Source organism: Condylura cristata, unplaced genomic scaffold (genome assembly GCF_000260355.1).
Source record: "Condylura cristata isolate star-nosed mole 26May11 unplaced genomic scaffold, ConCri1.0 scaffold00004, whole genome shotgun sequence".
Classification (NCBI taxonomy): domain Eukaryota; kingdom Metazoa; phylum Chordata; class Mammalia; order Eulipotyphla; family Talpidae; genus Condylura; species Condylura cristata.
The window spans coordinates 27,714,275-27,736,678 of NW_004567105.1; positions in this window are offsets into that span (position 1 = coordinate 27,714,275).

Here is a 22,404-nt window from a genome sequence, read left to right on the forward strand (position 1 = left end):
TGCAATGATAGTGAAGGCAAGGATAAATAGATGGGACTACATCAAGTGAAAGAGCTTCTATATAGCAAAAGAGACATTACAAAAAACAAACAGACATCCCACTGATTGGGAAAAAAATTTCTCACACAAAACTAGCGATAAAGGATTGATCACAAACATATACAAAGAACTGATGAAACTCAACAAAAATAAACAACCCCATCAAAAAATGGGAAGAAGAGCTAACAAGACACTTCTCCGAAGAGGAAATGCAGATGGCCAACAAATGTATGAAAAATGTTCAACATCACTCGTAATAAGGGAGATGCAAATTAAAACCACAATGAGATACCACCTCATCCCAGTGAGAATGGCACATCTTAAACAACTAGCAACAACAAATGTTGGTGAGGATGTGGAGAAAAAGGAACTTTCCTGCACTGCTGGTGGGAATGCAAGTGAGTACAACCACTATGGAAAACTCTTTGGAGGTTCCTCAAACTGCTAAACATGGAGCTTCCATATGACCCAGCAATCCCACTCCTAGGTATCTACCCAAAAGACACAAAAACACTGATTCAAAAAGATACCTGCAACCCCATGTTTATTGCTGTTTTTATTTACAATTGAAAAGACATGGAAACAGCCCAAATGCCCAGAAGTAGATGACTGGATTAAAAAGATGTGGTACATGTACACAATGGACTATTACTCAGCAACCAAAATAAATAAATAAACACATGCCCTTTGCAGTAACATGGGTGGAGCTAGAAAGATCATGCTTAGTGAAATAAGCCAGAAAGAAAAGGAAAAATACCGAATGGTTTCACTCATAGCAGGAATATAACAGACCAGGTGAGAAAATAGTAATAATAATGAACAGCTGTATACCAGAGACATTTTGTGGGGGTGGAGTGGGGAATGGGATCAAAAACAGTGGGGGGAGGGAAATGCACTGGACTATGGTGATGGCACATGGGTGATTTGGTGATGGGAAGCCCAAGGGGATTACAACTCAGATGGAAAAATGCACAAAAATGATATAAAAATAAACTATTTTATTATTAAAAAACATTAAAACAATGCTATTAAAAAATTTGTTTGAATCAGGACCCAAATAAGATCCATATTTTGTGATTGGCTAACTTGTGTGATAAATCTCATTTTATGTAAAGTTTTTCCTTTCTCTTGTTTGCACAATATTTTATTGTTGAAGAAAGTAGATCCTATAATTGAGGTCTTCTGAAACTATTTTTGAAATTGCTAAACCTTTTGAAACTGTTGCTGTTACAGGGCAGGGAGAAAGGGCCACTCCTGAACCCCCAAACCTGCCTGATCTAAATAGGTCCTGCCATCCACCGCATTAAGAAAAAAAAACATTTAAGATTTTAATGAAAAGGAACCTTAATACAGTGAGCATACAATACAGAAGACAAGAATATAATTTCTAAATCAAACACCTGAAATTACCCATCTCCTCATGGAGATCCAGAAGGGATTGGCCCAAAGCAAGGCCTGAAAGCTGCCACAAGACTAAAGCACCTTCCAGCCGGGACCCATAGAAAAGGGTCAGAAATGGCCAGACAAGTGTGGGAGGAAAAGAGCAAAATCAAAATCAATATAACACTGCCATAGTCACCTCCCCACGGGCCTCTCACCCACATCTCTTTCAACCAGTCCAGGGCCAAGAAATAAACACGGTTTCTTCACATGTCTCCCTTTGCTCCATGAGGCATCCTCAGGTCTCCTGTCTCTCCATCCTGCTTCCTTCCCCCTCAGATTCCTTCTCTTCTCTCCTTTTCTCTGCTCAGGTCCACCCTCCTGGGTGGGGCAGGCAACCTGGAATTTCACCTTTTCCTAGGGATCACCCTGTTATATTACCTATTCTCATTCCTGATAGCTGATAAGATATATGGGATATCCTTTAACTACCTCCCATTTTAGTTAAAAGTCCCTTAATTTCCCTTAACTACTTACAATCCTATTAGCATCTTTATCCATTGTTTTCCCCTCTGCTAGTTTCTGAAAAGTTGTTCCATCAGTGCCTTAGGTCCTTCTGTGCTTGTTTCCTGAGGGAACTACTTCCATTTTTATGCTAGTTCTCCAGGATCTAGACATTTTTAGCCTTTCTGAAACTGTGCTCCTCTCAGCATATAAACAGACTCAGTCTTGCTCAACTACACCATCAAACTAACCAACTAAATAACAGATGTCTTCCCCTTGCTCAGCCAAACTTCTCTCAGCCTTGTAGCTCATTCTGTTTTTGGTCCTTTTTCTCTTACCCTTCATTTCAAAATTAAGCTTCTAAAAATTATCTACATTCATTTTTTCCCAACTTCCATTTACATCCTAACCATTACCTCGATTTGTTTTCTATCACCTCTCAAAAATAATGTTTTGCTTTCCAAGGTCAACTAAACCTTCTAGCTAAAGGAGTCTTTTATCTCATTTGATATCACTATCTTTTTATGGCCTTAGTCACTTCCTGTTTCTTGAAATAGGCTTCAGCCTCCAAGAATTTCTCTCTCTTGGTTACTTCCAGACTTTTTGGTTTCACTGTCTTAATTCCACTGAAGGATTTTCTTCCTTTATCTATCCCTAAATTGAAACATTTTACGAGTTCTACATATGTACCGCAGACGACCTCATCTATTCCTATGGATTAAACCAACAACCTTAAGAAGACTCTCAGCTACATATCTTTGGCTCGAAAACTCTCTCCTAAGAACTGGATCCATAATATATAACAAACTTGCTATTGCAAAACCAACTCAGACTCGACATGGCTTAAACGTCATTCTTGATCTTCCTGTTATAGGGCAGCAAATCTGTTCCAGGACAGGGGGAGAGAGACATCCCTGAAGCTCCAAAAACCTGCCTGCACTAAGTGGGTTCTGCCATCTGCTGCAACAAGACAAAACATAAAGCTTTAATGAAAAGGTACTTTAATACAGTAAATATACAATACAGAACATAAAGAATATAACTTCCAAATCAAACACCTGAAGTTACCCATCCCCTCGTGCACAAAAGTGAACCCAAAAGGGACTGACCCAAAGCAAGGCCTGAAAGTCTGCCATTAGACTAAAGCAACTTCTGGCCGGGACTCATGGAAAAGGGCCAGAAATGGCCAGACAAATCTGAGAGCAAAAGAGCAAAATCAAAATCAATATAAACAGTACCACAGTCACCTCCCTACGAGTCTCTCACCCACGTCTGCCTTAACCAGCCCAGGGTCAGAAAACAAGCATGGTTTCTTCATCACATGCTTGCTGCTCCATGTGGCTTCCTCAGGTCTCCATCTGGCTCTCCATCCAGCTTCATTCTCCTCTCCTTTTTCTCTGCTCAGCTCCATCCTCCTTCTAGGTGGGGCAGGGAACCTGGAACTTCCCTTTTTCCTAGGGACCACCCTGTTACATTCCCACTTAAACTTTCTTTGTACGTTATATGCACTTACCCACATATTCAAATCAGAAATCTGGTAATCATGGTTGATGTCTTACTCTTTCTCCTTGCTTTCTTTCCTTCCATTTCTAACAAATCACAAACTGATGTTAATTGTACTGGGACTGTTAACTGGGCAAAAGGTTTAAAAATACAAGGTCAGAAACTTTTAAGTTCTGATTCCATCTACCCACTACCATAATAACAAGCAAAAGGATCTTTGATGTGGCAAAAGAGAAAAACAATTTAGTTTAACCAACAAGGTAGGGGGAGACGTGGTAGAAGAGAAGGAGAGGGCGAAGTCCAGTTACCAGCTAATAGTTGGAGGTGGAGGATTAGCTACAGGAGCAGGTAGGGTACATAAAGGCCTGGTGCTGCTGAGGTGGGTGGTTGCTACCTGTGGAGGGTAGGCCAATTTTCACGTTGTCCGGCAGTTAGGAGGGGCAGATGCCTCCTGCTGCAGCTCTGACGAAAATGAGAGCAAACCCATGGCTTTGCTGCCTTTAAGGCTCAGCAATGACTGCCCAGGGCTGCATCTTCCCTAATAGCCCCCTTGGCCAGGACAGCAGGGGAGGAATCAGGCCCAAGCACTGCACACCTTCCTCTTGACTGGCCTGGGCAGGGTCTGGATGATGGGAGCTTAGCTCACAAAATATAGGATGTAAGTTTCACAAGGCCAGAAACCATAGGTGGCAGTAGAAATGATTAATGAGTCGTTAAACTGGCTATGGAATTTTCACAAGGATGGGAATGGGGAGATGGGGGTCAGAGAGGATTATGGGTCTTCACAGACTAACCCAGCCAGACCCCAAAGTGATAAACTCTGCAGAAGGTAAAATTCCACAAAGCAATGAATCCATTAAAGAATATTATGTAACAATCCCTATCCTGGAAAATAGCAAATTGCCTTCGAAGACCTAGACGTTTGAGTCTATGCAAACAGCTTGTTTTCCCTCCTTAATTAACTTGCTATGAGCCACTGAATGGGGCACCATGACAAATTCACTTCAGAGGGGCCCAAAACCCCACTTACTGAACCACAAACCTAACACCAGGGGGACAGAATTTGCCTCTCATCTACATCCTACAGTAGGGCTGCTCCGGACCTTTGAGTGTTATCTGGGCCAAAGTGCCTGGCATTTTATTATATGTAGATTACTCCAATTGTCATAATGGGTCATTCTGTGTCCTGTGCAACCCTGCAAGCCTGTTGCTACCCTGCTACCCTAGTGGCCATATGAATACACTGCATGATATCTCTCCAGGACTTGGCAATCCTCCAGGAAAAGGAAACAATCTTGGTAGCACAGTACATGAAGCCCAGTACCAACTGGTCAGGTATTACCTCTTTGGCTTCCTCTACTATCTTTTCCATCTCATCCCCAGCACTTTAACTTGTAGCATCCACTTTTTTTGCCTTTGGGCTTGTGCCTTTGCCACCCCCAATTGGAATGTTCTTCCTTTTCTTTGTATACTTAACTTTTGAGTCTCAGGTGCGTAGTCTAGGAAATCTCAGATTTCTAGACTTTTCAGGCACTTACATTTTTAGCTTCCAGAATTCCTTACCATAGGCTCACTGCTTCACCTTGTTCTTCTTCACCTACTGATTTTCTGAGATAAACTAATGTCCTTGACTGGGCCATAGGACTGGTGTAGTCCTAGAATGCCCAAGTTGGAAAGAATCGCCTTCTCACTTTGCAGATAAAGATTTGTTTTTCTGTGGCTTACCCTCTTTAGGGAGGGTAACCAGACTTCCCGTGTTAACAATTCAAAAACTGTTTACCAAGGACCTGCCTGGGCAAATCGCTGTGTTAGACATCTGGAGGTTATAAAGATAGAACTGCTTCCCTCAGGCTGTTAATGGTCAGATAGATGAGATAAAAGCTTCAGTCAATAGATAGAAAACAATCAGTGGAGAGGAACAGATAGAAAGCAGGAGACTTTAGAAGGAGCATGATGGAGGGAGGTCACTAAGGTGATCAAGAAAGGTCCCCAGGAGGGTTAATGGTTGAACTGAACCATGAACATTGGCAGACAGGGAACAGAGAGGAGAGAAGGGCGTTAAGGGCAGAGGCTGTGAGAGGAGAAGTAAAGACTAACTCGAATTTTAAATCATGGCATTTCTGTTTGAGATCTAGCAGTCCTTTCATGGCCTTTAAAAAAATATTAGAGAAACTGGACCCTCTGTGGTGGTGCAGCAGGTTAAAGCACAGCACTAAGAAGCTAAAGCCACTACAGTATGACTTCGATCCCTGCCCTGGAGGTGACCACAGGGCCCAGCAGACCTCTCCTGACCCTCCCGCTGCTCCCCTCAGCAGTGTACTTCATTGATCTGCCTGTTCTGCTCCTCACTCTGTCTCTTGTGAATCCTCTCACTGCCCTGCACCTCTGGCCTGTACCCCAACTCTGTATGCAGAAATAAATAAATAAACAAACAAATAAATCTTTAAAAAAAATTAGAGAAACGGCATAGCACTGAGTCATGGATCTCTTACAATTTGAAAAATATTTTTTATAGCATAGATACGTTATCTGGTATCATGTTACTTTTTCCTTTTTCCTAGTGCTCAGAGAGGCAAACCTTTAATAACATTATTTATTTATTTATTCAATCAATCATGGTTTTGGCTAAGGCCTGGATGTAATGACATCTACCATCTACAGTGATACGTAAGACAAACTCACTGTTTTTAAGAAATAAGTGTTGTAGTGTTACAGGGCAGGGAGCGAGGGGCACTCCAGAACCCCCAAAACTGCCTGCTCTAAGTGGGTTCTGCCATCCGCCGCAACATATAAGACTTTAATGAAAAGGAACTTCTGTGAATATACAACACAGAAGACAAAGAATATATTTTCTAAATTAAACACCTGAAGTTACCCATCCCCTCGTGGGCAAAAGTCCACCCAGAAGGGTTTGGTCTAAAGCAAGGCCTGAAAGCCCGCCACAAGGCTAAAGCACCTTCTGGCGGGGACCCATAGACAAGGGTCAGAAATGGCTAGATAGTGGGAGGAAAAGGGAAAAATCAAAATCAATATTAAAGCTGCCATAGTCAACTTCCCCACGGGTCTCTCACCCACATCTCTTTCAACCAGTCAGGGCCAAGAAATAAACACGGTTTCTTCAAATGTCTCCCTTTGCTCCATGAGGCATCCTCAGGTCTCCTGGCTCTCCAACCTGCCTCCTTCCTTCCTTCCTTCCTTCTCAGATTTCCTCTCTCTCTTCTCTTCTTTTCCCTGCTCAGCTCCACCCTCCTTCTGGGTGGGGCAGGGAACCTGGAACTTCCCCTTTTCCTGGGGACCACCCTGTTACAGTAGTGTGGTAAGAGATAGGTTATCAACAAGGCAATAATTACGTGATACAGGGATGGTAAATTGCTATAGAATGAATGAGTGGATACCCTAACTCTGGCTTAGGGGCAGGAGAAACTATCAAGGAAAATCTGAAATATGTGGAGTGGGCAGAAGTAGAGAACTGTCCCAGAGAGAGCTATTATGTGAGAAGTGAATGGGAGGTGAGAAAATGGAACCAGGGTGGATAGCATTTTCTCTTTCTGTGCATTTGCAGCAGGCTTCAGTAATATTTCCTTCCTGAGCTGTATTTAAAAAAAAATTATATATTGGGCCCTCCCTGGTGGCACAATATGTTAGGACATAGCATTACAAGCTGGCTGCAGCTACTTCAGTGCAAGTTCGATCCCTGGTCCCGGAGGTGACCCACATGGCGTGACAGACCTCTCCTGACCTGCCTGCTGCTCCCCTCAGCAGTGTACCAACTTGATCTGCCTGTTCTTCTCCCTATTCTCTCTCTGGTGAGTCCTCTCACCACCCCTGCACCTCTGGCTTGTACCCCAGTTCTCTATGAATAAGTAGATAAATCTTTAAAAGAACTTATATATATATTTTACATCATTCTTCATTTTGTATATTTTTTCATCTCAGTTGTAATCCCAGTGGACTTCCCACCACCACTTCATCCATATGCCACCATCATAGTTCCATGTGTTCTTCCCATCCCAGATTTGCTGATCTATATTGTTTTTGTTTGTTTTTTTTTTTTTTTAAAAAAAAAGAGAAGTAGAACACAGAGGAGAAATAAAAGCAGAAGGAGGAGTAGGAGAAGGCTTGAATCCACAGATCTTACTTTGTAATTCCTGTGCCATCACTGAAGACAGTATCTTTGGCATCTGCCAGATTGGGGATAAGCCAGATAGTCTTTAAAGGCTTTTCCAGCTCAAGTGATCTGGGATCTTGTTTTCCATGACTTTCCTTCTAATGAAGTTGGGCTTATGTTGCTGATGGACACTGGATCAAGATCTTTGGCTCAGTACTTACTGGGAAACAATGCAGCCCATTTTTAGCCATTTTTTCCCCATGACTGAGCAGTGTTAGGTTTTTAATCTGTCAGCAGAAGCTGTTCATTAGCTGTTTTCTGTGTGGGAAGGAGGCACAGTTCCTTTTTTTTGAACATTCTTACACCTTTCTTTGCCTCAGTATCAGTACTGCTCACCAGCTACATAGTATGGTGATAACACACTGGCATTATCTTGAGGCTATTTCGAAAACATTATCGTCTGCTCATTTCCTAGTATATCATCAAGTCTCCACAATATCAGTTCCTTAAAAGAGCATGATATTTTTGTTCTGACTGAAGTAAAAATATTTTCATGAATTTTGTCTTCAGTACTGCTAGCTTTCTTCCTTGATGGTATGGGTAAAGGTACAGCTCTCAACAAATTCTTAGCTGTAATAGAATCAGGTACTTTGCTGAATTTGTAAGGTTTATTCTGCAGTAATTCCTTTATTTTTATATTGTTTATAGGCTATCTGCAGTGTAGGTTACTTTATAGCATATTTCAAATCCTGCATTGAACTTTCATCATTATCTATGGTCATCTCTTTTTTCACCTCCACCTTCTAGCCAGTCTTTATATGCTTAAGCAATAGAACTCACTAATCGTAATGTTGACAAAGCATCATTTTATAGGACAGTCCACCAGGAATTTGTATTTTATATATTCCCAAGGTAGAAAAAGAGCTTTTGTATTATTTGAGGGCTTTGTTTGACTTGTTTCCATTAACACGGACAAAGTGGGTGTCTAATAATCAAACACTTGTCTTGTCTGCCTTGAATCCTTACTCATGAGCCCAAACCAAGGTTACATTCATTCATGTTTTTCAGAAAATAACTTTTAAAAAACCTCTTATTAATTTCTATCACGAAAGACAAGTTTTCTTGACTTTTTTGATATATTGATATTTTTATGTATTGATATATTGATATCTTTATGCATTCAAAACATTGAGTTTCATTTTTATACTTCTCTCAAAGCTGCATTTCACAAATCTAGCTTTAAACAACATCCTTAAATAAGCTGAACGTAACAACAGGTAAGGGGGAAAATGTTTTATGATATCCAAAGCAGAAGAACACACAAGAGAATTAGAAGGTTCTGGGAGGCCTGAGGCCTAGATTTCAAACATCCAAACTTGCCTCTACCATCTGAGTCATAAAAATTAGAATAGGCAATACCTTCTGCTGGATGCAATGGAAAGAGGCTGTTACGTGGAGATCAACTATGGGGTGTCTATCTTGCTCACTTCTGTATGACTCCCAGCATGAGGCTACGAGGCCTACTAATTACTTTTTGAATGAATTCATGTGTACGAGTATATGCATGTTAAGATGGCGCGAGCATTATTAGCCAATGAATAGAATTCCTTGTAATGCAGATTGAGACTGAGACCAAGTGGCTCATGAATTTACTTAATGAATCATTTATAAGACTCTAAATGGAGAGTTTGGTGATGAACATTTCTGCCAACAATTGACCTTTCCAGTTACAGCTTTTCTTCCTGTATGTCTTCGGAATAATACCTCACATGTACTGATGAAGATTTTGTTTGTCATTAAGCATGACGTTTTTAAAAAAGTATTTGCATATTGAGCAATGCTTTTAAAGCTTATGTGAGGATAACACTTTGTGTGCTGTGGTTCTCTTGCTTTTCAGGCCATTCTTCTGGATAGAAGAGGGTGGCAATAGTTGCATATATATATTTTTTGAACACTGCTTTTTTTTTGATAGCTGTTAACATTTAACATATTGTATCTGCTAATTTAGTAGGAAAAGTATTCTTTGAATTGTTTTTTTTTTGGTGAAGATTATTTTTGCCATTTTCTAGGTCTCGGGGGGACAAAATAACTGATAAAAAAGTGAAGTTAAATCACAATGATGTGATGTGAAATAGGAATTGATGATTTCATGAAAGTTGTACAATTATGATCATCAATCATATGCATGGTTTTAGTTTCATTAGACATTTGACATTGAGAATTTAACAGTTAACCAGCCTCTCAAGAAGTCTTCTCTTACCTTGAATAATAATTCCATGGATGGAAGAAGAATGAGGTCTCTATTCATTGTGTCAACAATATGGAAAGGACCATGGAGGAAAATGAAATAGAAGAGCTAGAAAACCATGTTGACAGTGCTAGTTAAAGAAAAGAGACATTGGAAAGGACTGGGTATGAGTGAGAACAGTTGCCTCCAGGAGTCTGTCAGATGATGAACTAATATATGTGTTATGCTGAGATTAAGGTGCATGATAAGCAAAGAACAAAGGCTGGAGATTTTTTTTAAAGATCTATTTATTTATGCATACAGAACTGGGGTACAGGCCAGAGGTGCAGGGGTGGTGAGAGGGTTCACCAGAGACAGAGTGGGGAGCAGAACAGACTGACTGCTGAATTTCACTGCTGAGGGGAGCAGTGGGTGGATCAGGAGAGGTCTGCTGTGTCGTGTGGGTCACCTCAGGGGCTGGGAATCGAACTCATGCTGAAGTGGCTTTGGCTTCTTAGTGCTTTGCTTTAACCTGCTGCGCCACCAGGGAAGGCCCCGGGGGCTAGAGTTTCAGGCACAGTCAAAGGAGGCATTTTCCATCTGCTCAGGTCCATTCTAGCTGATGTTGCATGTGGATGTAGTATTGCCAGGTCTTCTTTTTTGTAGGCAGAATGAGGGGCATCCTAGACTCTCAAACATGCATCAACTAAATGGGTTCTGCCATCTGCTGCATAAAGACGAAACACATTCTAGTACATAAGATCTTCAATAGAAAAGAACTTTAATGAAATTAGTATGCAACAATTAATGCAATAAAGAGAAGAGAAAGAATATAGTTACAAGAGTTTCCAAGTGAAGCCCCCAAAGTTACCTATCCCCAGCTAGACAGGGTTGGCCCAAAGCAGGGTTCTTGAGGCCTGAAAGTCTGCGCCATGTCTAAGGCATCTTGTGGCAGGTGGGGACCCATAGAAAAGGGGCAGAAGAGGCCAAACAAGTCTGGAAGGAAAGTAGCAAAGTCAAAATACTAGCCGAGATACAGGCTGCTATCGTCAGCCTTCCCTTGGGGCTCTCCCCCACATCTCATTCAAGAATCTCTCTCCATGTCTCTCATGTCTGTGGTACAAGTCCAAGGCTGAGAAGCACGCACAGCTGCTTCTTCATGTTTCTTTCTGCTCCACATGCCTCCTCCATTCTTGTTTCTTTGTCTCTGTCTCTTTCTTCCCCCTCTTTTTTAGCTTCTCATCCCTGCTCAGCTCCAAACTTCCTCAGGTAGGGCAGGGAAACTGGAACCTCCCTTCCTATGGCTATCACACTGCGACATTCTCAGTTTTTGAAAGAAATGTGAAATTTGATATTTTAAAGAAGATATGTCTGGTTTTAAAATAGCACCACAAAAAAAAAAAAAAAATGTGGGCCAAATTGATCCTGTTGGTGGGCTAATAGGATCCTAGCTACCAGCTGGTCACCTCTGTTCTAAGTTCATTTGCAACATGATGAGACTTGTGCATCTGACTGGGCAACTTCAACATCTCCGTCTGACTAACGTCTCTAGGAAAATGTAACCCATGGGGTTGGGCTTTAATACTTTATTTTGGTTTGAGGAGCGACTCAGTCACCTGTACCTCTTGTTTCATTCTGCAGTAAACTGTATTCTGTGCATAAGTTGGCTTCACTTCTCTCCCCACCTCCCTGTTTCTTTTTTAAAAGATATTTATTTATGCATACAAGAACTGAGGGCTGGGGGGATGAGAGGATTCCCAGAGAGAGTGGGGGAGTAGAACAGACAGATCTACTGAAATATACTGCTGGGGGTGGGGCCAGCCAGCGAGACAGGAGAGGTCTGCTGCTCTATGTGTGTCAGCTCCCTGGGCAGGATTGAACCTGTGCTGCAGTGGCTGCAGACAGCTTCATTGTGCTGAGACTTAAAGCCTAGCACCAATGGGAAGACTCCCTTCTGTTTCTTTCTTGGTTAGGGGAGGGGATATGACTCTTGGGCCTTCCAGTGGGAAGGGCAATATCCGGGTCTCCAGGCTCTCGATCTGGCAATAGCTTGCACCTGACTCCCAGGCAGCACTGGCCTAGCTGGTGCACCTGCACCCACTTGACACCATAGTGCCCACAATGGCGTCGCTGCTCTGCTCTGCCCTCAGCTGCCGCTTCTGCGGGGCTGGGAAGTACACACGCTGTTGGTCTGCCTTCACGTCTGAAATGTGAGTTCACGCTACAGAGCTTCTTTCTGGTTCAAGGCTTCTATGGAGTCCAAGCTGACTTCAGTGGAGTTTTATTTGTTCTTTTGGGGGTGGAGGACTTCTCTGGGCTCTGTCCCCATTGCGGGGTTCCCCATTTCCTGAGCTGGAGTCTGCTGAGCGCCCACTGTCTGGCATTGGACCTAGGCCCACTCTGGTGTCATCAGTGGGTTTCCCTTGTTAGAGCTTGGGACATTGACCCCAGCCAGACATGCTCCACTGCACCTCTTACTGTTCTTTCCCGTCAGTGGCCGCCAACCTCAGTTCTTGAGCTCCTTGGTGATGTCCTGCAGCTGAAGAGCTGGTTTGAAGTGTAAGGTTTTCCTAGCATATAGTGTTTTGTCCTAGTTGTTTTCAAGGCAGAAAGTGATTCTACTCTTTTTATTCCTCCCTGTTATGGGTGGAGTCTCCACTTTACTTGCTCAAAATCATTTTACTGAATAATAATTTTTTAAAAAGCTTTTTGAACTAGTAAAATATCTGGAGACTTTGGGGTTAAGTTCTTCATGGCCTTTCTGGTGACATTTCCCCAATGTCACCAGTTGGGAAAGTTGAAATGCTTCTCGGAAGAGGCCGGAGTATAGGGGATTAGCCATGGGAAGCGATAGCCAGTGTGGGACAATGAAGGACACGTGGGCATTGAGACGAGCGAGGAGGCTCATGTCCACCTGTTCTCAGCTCCTGTTGATTGCTACAGTGAACTTGCATCCAGGATTTCAACAGCAGATATCTGGACGTATTTAGTGATATTAACGCACAGTGAGGATAGATATGCCAGTCTGTTACAGGAAAGAGTGAGGGTTACCATGCACCCTTAAACTTGCACTTTCCAAACAGGTCTGTGGTTCACTATATCAAAACAAACATACTCTGGTGTATGAGACCTTCAGTAAAAGGGCTTTTATACAATCATTGTGCAATGAAGAGAAGAGAAAGAATATAATTAAAATATTTTCGAATTAGACACCCAATGTAACCCACCCATCTGTGGGTAAATGCCCAGGTAAGGCGAGAAAATAATAAGAATAATGAACATCCATATACCAGAGACATTTTGTGGGGGTGGAGTGGGGAGTGGGATCAAAAACGGGTGAGGGAAGTGCACGGGACTATGGTGATGGCACACGGGTGACTCAGTGATGGGAAACCCACAGGGATTACAATTGAGATGGAAAAAAATGTACAAAATGATGTAAAAATAAACTATTATATTAAAAAAAATGAGTAATGGGAAATACAAATTATACAAAAAAAAAAAAATGTCCAGATAAACACAGTTGGCCCACATAGGGCCACTGAGGCCCAGACATTTGCTACAAGTCTAAGCTAGCTTCTGGGGACCCACAGCAAAGGGGCAGAAAGGACCAGGAAGGACTGCAAGGAAGAGAGCAAAAGCAAAATCCAAGTGAAGCTAAAGGCTGCCATTGTCTCCCCCGACTTCTCTGTCTCTTTCAAGTGTCCCTTCCATGGCCCCTAAGCTTCCAGTACAGTCAAGGCCAAGAAGCAAGCATGGCTGCCTCTTCACTTGCCTCTCTGCTTTACATTCCTCCTCTAGTTTTTCCCTCTTCCTTTCCTGTGCCTTCTTTTTCCATCTCTTTCCTTTTCTAGCATTTCCACACTTCTTTGTGTAGGCCAGGGAACCTGGAGCCTCCCCTCTCTATGGATATCACGTTGTTACAAATGGACTGGATTTAGCCTCAGGATCTCTTATTCCTTGTACTTGAACTAAATTACGATGTGATCGAAGATCTTCAGAGGTGGCGGTCTGAGATCTATAGGAGGGTGTATATCATGGACAGTGATCTACTAGGATAGGGATTCTTAACTGTCATTTCACATTCCACTCTTGCACATTCCACTGAACTTCTAGGTGTCTATGTAGGTAAGGGTGTCTATTTAGGTAAGTAGGTAGAAAAGTGACATTTTAGTGACAATCCTGGTGAACTTGAGTCCAGGTCTAATGCAAAAAGCTTCTAGGAGCGAATGTAGGCAGGGACAGCAGCAGTGTCTACAACAACAACTTAATATGATGCATGAGATTCACAAATATTCATTGAAAGTGAGCATGAAGAAATAGTCATTGAAAGCAGGTGAGAAGAGAAAGGACTTAGAGAATTCTGCTACTAGTGTAAGAATCTTTTTAGGAAGACACTGAAAAATGCAGAGTTACTGAATGCCCTTTAAGAAATATGAGGACTTGACTGACTGAAATACGAGAAAACAGGATAGGAATTGATTACCCAAAATTCATCAGAGAGCATTTACTTGTTCCTACGAGATAACTGATGGTCAGAAGCAGAACTGTGGCTAGAGTATACTTGCAATTAGTTCTAGGATGGTAGACTTAAATATTTGTGAACTGTAAGTGATTTTCTAGAAGATTCCTTAGGATTGAAAGGACCAGGTTGCTGTACCAGTTGGACTGGTTACGCCAACCCCTTGCGTCACAGGATTATAAAGCTAAAAGGTCCTTAGTGACCACACAGTACAGTACTTCCTTTGTGTACATGAGGATCCTGCACCCAAGGAAGTAAAGACTTCACGGACTGCACAAAGCCATAGTTCATCTGAGACTAGAACCCACTCTGCTGCTTTGGACCCAACTCTGTCTCTGAGTTTAGCTCCTGAGAGAAGTAACTATCTCCAGTAGGACTCCATGTATACATACCTACCCACTCAGTGGGGGGAAGTCTCAGATAGAGTGGAGAAGGAAAAGTTAGAATTAGAAACCAGCTTTTAAGAGAAAATTGTATATTTTTGTCATGTCCTTCCTTTCTTTTCCCCTAACTTAGTGATGTCTACAAATAGAGTCTTTGTTGGGACTTTCCCTAATAAAAAAGCAAAGTTTTTTTTTGTTTGTTATGCAAACAGAACTGGGGTATAGGTCAGAGATGCAGGAGTGGTGAGATAGTTCACTAGAGACAGAGTGAAGAGCAAGAATAGGCAGACTGACTGAAATACACTGCTGAGGGGAGCAGCCAGTGAGACAGGAGAAGTCTGCTAAGCCATGTGGGTCACCTCTGGGGCTGGGGGTTGACCTTGTGCTGCAGTGGCTGCTGTTAGCTTCATGGTGCTGCATCTCAACCCCTTGCACCACCAGGGAGGCCCAGGCAGTGATTAAGGAAAGAGGTGGTGCATAACCCAGAAATGTAGCTGAACCTGACTTCTGGTGGGCTGGGTGGTTGAAGGCTTATGTATCTGGAAAAGACTCTTGTGGAAATTACAACATCCCTGAGTGAGAGTTGCTGTTTCCTCCTAGCTCTAACAGTCCCTATATTACTGTTCTACAATATTATAGTCCCTAGTAATGGGAAAATCTTGTAGATTATGATTTAAATTAGGGTTATCAAGGATCTAAATGGATCCTTAGAGAATGGTCCCCAATGTCCTGGTCAAAGCAAGATCTGGAGGATTTATGAGCTAAAATTTTATTGTATGTATTGGTATGCACTCATATATGTGATAGTTGGGGGGGGGGGACTGGAAGCTGTTGTGGTTCCAAGAACAATCCTCACTGTTACTGTTGCTTTAGTGGCTGGAGGGACCTTCCCTCCCCTGATTGTGAGCCTCCATTGTTTGCCAACTGATCACCAGACTTTTTGAAGCAACTTAGATCTGATTTCTTTCCTTTCTGGTTCCTTTAGGCTTGAGGGGGTTGGATTAGAAAGAAAAAAATCAGATTTATGAAAAAAATCTAAAATGTTAAATAGTGGTAAAAGTGGCTTGGTGGCCCTCCCTGGTGGCACAGCAGGTTGGAGCACAGCACTGAGAGTCTGAAGCCGCTGCCGCATGGGTTCGATTCCCGCCTGCCCCGGAGGTGGCCACATAGTGTGGCAGACCTCTCCTGACCCGCCCGCTGCTCCCCCTCAGCAGTGTACTTCGTTAATCTGCCTGTTCTGCTCCCCACTCTGTCTCTGGTGAAGCCTCTCACCATGCCTGAGCCTCTGGCCTGTACCCCAGTTCTGTATGCACAAATAAATAAATCTTAAAACTGGCACTGTTATATGAGAACTTTATCTGCTGAAAAGGTAAGTATAACGATGCATAGGTTCATTGCTGAAAGAAATGTGCTGCTTTGCTGTGGGATGCTGATTAGGGGTGAGGGTGGTGTGTTTGTGGGGGCCAGGAGATATGTGTACTTTCACTCAATTTTTCTGCGAACCTAAAGCTGTTCTTAAAGAAAATAGCGCATAAGTATGCCTTCTTCCAGTTTCATTTCAGTGCTTAGTATCCTGTAACTTCACAGATAATTATGCTGAAAAAGGCTAGGGCCCTTTTTCTGGGAGGAATATGCTGACATACCTCTTTTTTCTTTCTTCCTTCTCCTCCCACCATCTTCCACCTCTTCATAGAGCCTCCAGCTTTTAAATCTGTTGCCCTCTCTCTGAGGTTAACTTAAATATAAGCTCAAGGTAGTGTCTGGTATGTCACAGGTGTTCAATCTATTTTATTGATGGTCTCAGGAAAGGCAGGCATGAAGGACTCTGACCTGCAAGTTGTGAGCTTTGGCATGAAACTCCCCTCCATTCCAAACTCGAGGGGCATTAGTCATATGTTAGGGGAACTCTTTGTCAATTTAATAACCTATACTTATTTATAAGGGGTTAAAATAATTCCCATTTTTAGAGTAGGATATTTTACATGGTGAACAGTTTGAAACTCTTCTAATTAGGGTCTGGCACTTCTAAGGGGTTATTTCATGTGTATCCTCTCCAGTGTGTTTGAGGTATACTGATGGGTTCAAGGTCATAAAGTTATTGGAGGGCAAAGCCCTTGTGTTGAACCCAGTTCTCCTGGTAGTACACTTGGGACATGGCATTTCTCAAAGAAAACCTGCAAGGTGACTTTGCCACATTTGTGCCCTTTCTCTGTGAGAACATGGATGTAACTTGCATGTTTTTCTATCATTAAAGTGATTTCCATTGCAAAGGTTTTTACTTCCATAGAAGGCTGTGTGGTTTCATTTGACACAGCTGAAGCTTTTAATGCTTTTTCTCTCTCATACACCTCCCTCCCACCCACCCCACCTCTCCCACCAAAAAAAACTATATATCACTTAGCTTGCTGAAATCAGAATGCTGAGTGTGCTCTTAAATAAATTCAAATTCCTGTGGGGTAAAGAAAATTTAATAAAGTGGACCATACCAATAATCTATAAAACATTGTTTTATCTGCATGATCAAAGTGGGCAAACACCTATCTTAGACTCATCTCAAGTTAAGCACTTTCCCCATGATTGGCTTGAAAACATTGCCTGGCGGGTGGTGAGAGTCTGCTAACATGTAAGTTGGCAACAGAAACAGAACAGGCAATCATTAGGAGTGAGAGCTTAAAGAGCATCAAGATGTCATTAAGAAAAAGCTGGAAGGCCTTTGGAATTAAATGGAGAGAGGTTGAGTTCACTTTATATTTAATTCTCTAGAAAATATTTGTAGTCTTTGCTTGCCATCCTTGCTAAGTTACTATTTCCCTGGCTGCCTGTTGGTCCTCACCACTGCCACTTCAAACATCACAGGGTCATTTTGGAAAATAAAGGATTAAGTCTAATGTGAACTGTGGACCCTGCTGGATGTTTGGATTGATTGAATAAAGAGGCAGAAACTAACCAATGGGGTGGGTGGTTCATTAAATGATTTAAGAAGTAGGAAACCCACAGGAACTATGTTAGAGAAAATAGTAATATTAGGGTGGCTGTTGTACCTTTTTATTTTTAAATGCTATTTACTTTTTTTTTTTAAGATTTATTTATTTATGCATACAGAACTAGGATACAGGCTAGAGGAGCAGTGGTAGTGAGAGAACTCATCAGAGACAGAGCAGTGAGCAGAATAGGCACATCAATGAAGTACACTGCTGAGAGGAACAGTGGGCAAGACAGAAGAGGTCTGCCGCGCCATGTGGGTCACCTCCAGGGCAGGGGATTGAACTCGCACTGAGGCTACTGCCGAAGGCATGGAACATGCATTTTAAACTTTAGTAGGAGTTACATTACTTTCACTCTATTATTTATATTAAAAAAAGAGCTGGCTAGAGTCAACATATTTTTAGTCCCATATGGCCTCAAAAGACAGTGAGAAGATATTTGGGGGTTTAAATTCAATGGAGATCTAATCAAATCCTAGCTTCTTTCTTTTCTTCCTTCAAGATTTCCTACTTTGCCATGTCAATTATTTTGAGATGAAGGCAATTAGAACGGAGCAGACTTAGAAAAACTTTTCTATCATTTTCTCTTAACTTCCTTAAAGAATTTAGATAGGAAGCCTACTGCTAGAGAAGAGTTATCACAAAAAGAACCAGAAAAAATATGAACTTAGTATGAGAATTTAACAAGGCCTGTTTATTCAAGGGCTTCTCTGTTTTCCTTTTGTGTCTGCCTGGCATGATAAACATTTTCTTACCAAACATTTGATCTTCCCTTCCTATAAGTTATTTTCTTTCCAGTCAGTTGACGTCCCAGGCGCCTATCCATTTCTCCCCAGCTGAGGATGCCACATAAACCTCATTTTTTCTGACTGTCAGAGAGTTTATACTTCTGTGAGACTCCCATACAAACTCAATTTGATTTTCTCCTTTTAATCTCTCATGTCAATTATTCAGACAGTCAATAGAACACAGAAGGGTAGAATCAAAATTCATCCCTTCCTATACTTCCTGGCCTATCTCCCTCTTTTTCCTCTCTCCCTCCTTCTTTTCTATCCAGAAAGTAAGGGAAGGAGAGCAGCGAGGCTGTGTAATATGCTCTATAAACTCTTTATCTCTGCGTGGATGTGAACTATATCACAATTTATCAACACTATAACTTGACTCTTGAATATAAATAATTTCCTGTCTCTAGTTTCTCTCAGTTGAGTAACCAGAGTCTGGCCAGAGAAATTCTGTGGTGTTTCAGGCCAACCTCCATTCCAGGCGGTCCTCTACTCTCCCTGTGAAAGGCAGGGCTAAGGAGGGCTCAGGTCTTCTGTGATGGCTCAAGGCTGAGAGGCCTGTCTCCTGAATGAGCGAGGAGAGGCTGCGTCAGTCCCTACAGGTTGTAGAGGATCTGGTGGCCCATATACAGCTGGGAAAAGTCTCAGTACTCCCCTCTGCAGCCTGCATCACTCTGAGGCTCCTGTAGGCGGAACCCAGGAAAAGTTGTTAGAATCGGTTGATTGAATGAAACAATCATGAGGCAACTTTTGGGGAGATTTGTTCTCATTTCCCTAAAAGTTTTCATCAGGTACTTTTGGGTTTGTACTATATATTTTTTTATCATCCCTACCTCTATTACTTCTATTCTGAAGACACATTTCTGATAATAGGTATTTTTGCCTTTATTGAGAGGCTATTAACTATTTGAGAGCTAGAAAGGGGAGAAGTTTAATAAGTTTTTTTTTGGTTATAATTTAAAACAGGATGTTTATTATTTTTAATTTTGTATGTGGCTTTGTTATTTTAATTTTTTATTGAACTCAACATTGCTTATATTCACTTATGCAATTATAAGGTACATTTATTTAAGTCTTACTGGTTTATAACGTTAACAGGTTTCAGGTGCATGGCATTATAAATCAACATCTGCATGTACCACACTAGATTTACAGCAAAATTTAAGTTCCTTCCTTCACCAAACAGTTGACCCCCTTTATCCAATTTACTCCACTCTCACCCATTCCCCTCTGGTAACTACAAATTTGTCCTTACAGTCTAAGTGTTTGTTTTGTTTTATTTGTTCATTAGTTTTTTTCGTCTACATATGAGTGAATCATACAGTGTTTCTCTTTGTCGGGGTCCATCTTTGTTGTTACAAATGTTAGGAATTTATTTTTTTTTAATTGGATAAGTAGCATTCCATTGTGTATATTTGCCCCATTTTCTTCAGCCTGTCATCTGCTGAAGGGCATTTAGGTTGTTTTCAACACTTGGCTATTGTGAATAACACTGTGATGGGTGAACACATACCTCTTCAAATTAGTGTTTTGTATTCTTCAGGTGAATACCCAGAAGGGAAGTAACTGGAACATATGGAGTTTCTATTTTTTTTTTTAAATTTTAGGAGGATTTCTCCATTCTGTGTCCATAGTAACTGTACTAATTTATATTCCCATAAGCCGTGTACCTTTTATTTACATATTCACTAATATTTGTTTCTTGACTTTTTGATAATAGCCATTGTCAAAGGTGTGAGGTACTGTCTTCTTGCTTTTATTTGCATTTCTTTAATAATAAGAGATGATGAACATATTTTCTTGTGTTTGTCGGCCACCTGTACAGCTTTGGAAAAGTGCCTGTTCAGATCTTCTACCCATTTTAAAAAATTGAGATTATTGAGTAGTACACGTTCTTTATATATTTTGGATACTAGCCACTCATTGGAAATAGGATTTATAAATATCTTCTCCCATTCAATATGATTAAAGCAAGATTATTTATTAATTGCAAGTGTCACATGGGTGGGATAGTGAGTTTCAAGTTGCAGCAACAACTTTTTAAAAGGGAAAATTTGAATAACAAATAGCAAAGGTGAGAATCGTGAGAATTGTGAAGCTTTTGTTTCTTTCACACATCCATATGAGAGTGTGCACTGGGGTGTGATGAGAAACATGTTTTTTACAGTGGGTCCAAAGTGTCAAGCTATTGATTTAAGGCCATCATGTTTTCTTGATTCAATTTAAAGTAGCATATGCTGTTTTTAAAAGATTTTAGATCAGACAGTTAACGACTGAGTTTGTATTTCCAGGGAAACCACTTTATCTGATCAGAGTGAAATCTTAATAGATAACAGAGCCAAACTAAGTAGTCTAAATATCTGTTTGTACCAATTGTATTAACATTGAGCCAGTGGTTTGTTGAATTAACTCTCCACTGCCTCAAATTAAATTAGTTGATCCCACATTGTAAAATGGTCATCTGCTTGTTTTAAAAATCCTTTTGGATCAGGATGGTATGAAAACATACTAAAATGGTTGCCAGTGGCGATAGAGCAGCTTTTTATTTACCCAAGAGAGTTCTGTAACAAAGCTTTATCTGGGTTAGGATATTATTTAATTGTACCAATTAGATAATGTGGTCTGAGGCAGACTTACATTTAAAAACACAAGCTACTCAGCCAACCTGTTTGCATGACACAGATGGGTGACCCTGTGACATGCTCACCAGGTCACTTGCTTATTGAAACAGGGTCTCTGCAGAATTCTGAGAGCTTGTAAAGTAGGGCTGTGTTCATAGCTAGAAAAAAGGTGGCAGACGTGTGCCTGGCTCTTCAGTGACTCCCACTGCAGGTTGCTGCTGAAGACACAAAGTGGCCACTGAAGGGCTGGGAAGGCTGAGAGAGCCCACATGTGGCTGCCCGCTTTGGTAGTATGAGCTGCTAGTTAGTCTAGCCAGGATGGAAGGTTTTCCCCCTTTGGGCAGTCCTGGATTGGACAGGGGAAAGGACAAAGAAATCAATTGATTTGTAGTCCACTTTTAGGAAAAACAAATCAAAGCAAAACTAGGCCCCCCCTCTCCCCCAGCCCCAAATTTAAACTCTATTTCTCCATTTGAATCTGTGTTTTGTGTTTCCTGGAAATGGTGCTGCTTGTATGGAAATTCCTTCTGTACTTGAATGGGATGCAAGGGGTGGGGGTTAAAGCTCTTTGAAGCTGTTTTTATTTCTATTCTGTCTAAGAACTAGCCTGTTTTTCCTCCTCTCAGATAATATAATAGTTCCCCAGACTCAGGAGTCAGCAGATGGCTTATGAAAATATATTGCTGTCCCATTCAGAAACCAACCTTTACATTTTGTCCTATTGTCCCTCCTGGACTCCCCACAGTCTGTTATTTGAGAGGAGCTGGAACAAAGAAATGCTAGAGGATGGCCATGACTTGCTGGTGAGCTCCCTTTCTGCCATCAAGTGACAGGGTGCTGTGCTCCGTCTAGACCCTGGAATATGCTGTCAGCCTCTCTAACTCCTGTTTTATGTGCAGTTCTAAAAAGAAAAAGTGACATCTCATTATGGGAGGATTTCACCTCAAGAATGGTCATCAGAGACAAGGCTTTTCATAGGAAAATGCCTCCTGTCTTCACTCCCTAGGACCCCAGCCTTTATTCTGTGAACTTTGAACTCTCATTGTGGTTAGTCAGATAGTGAGAAAAAAGAAGGCATATTTAATGCCATGGATAGGCCCATAGTACTTTGTGTTCAGTGGAAGAAACTGGGCACTCATGAGGGAGATGGGGGTGTATCGTTGTATCTTGATTGTTATATTGCTGGACTAATTAAGCTGCTTGTTTTTCTGTTGTCCTATTATTTGGTCCCTTATCTACACGCTCAGGAATTGAATGCTGGAATGGTGAAGGGATAAAATAAAAGCCAGTGAGGATGAAATGGGTGAAGATAATGAAAGGTTACAAATTTCTAGTGAAGTTAAGTCCTGGG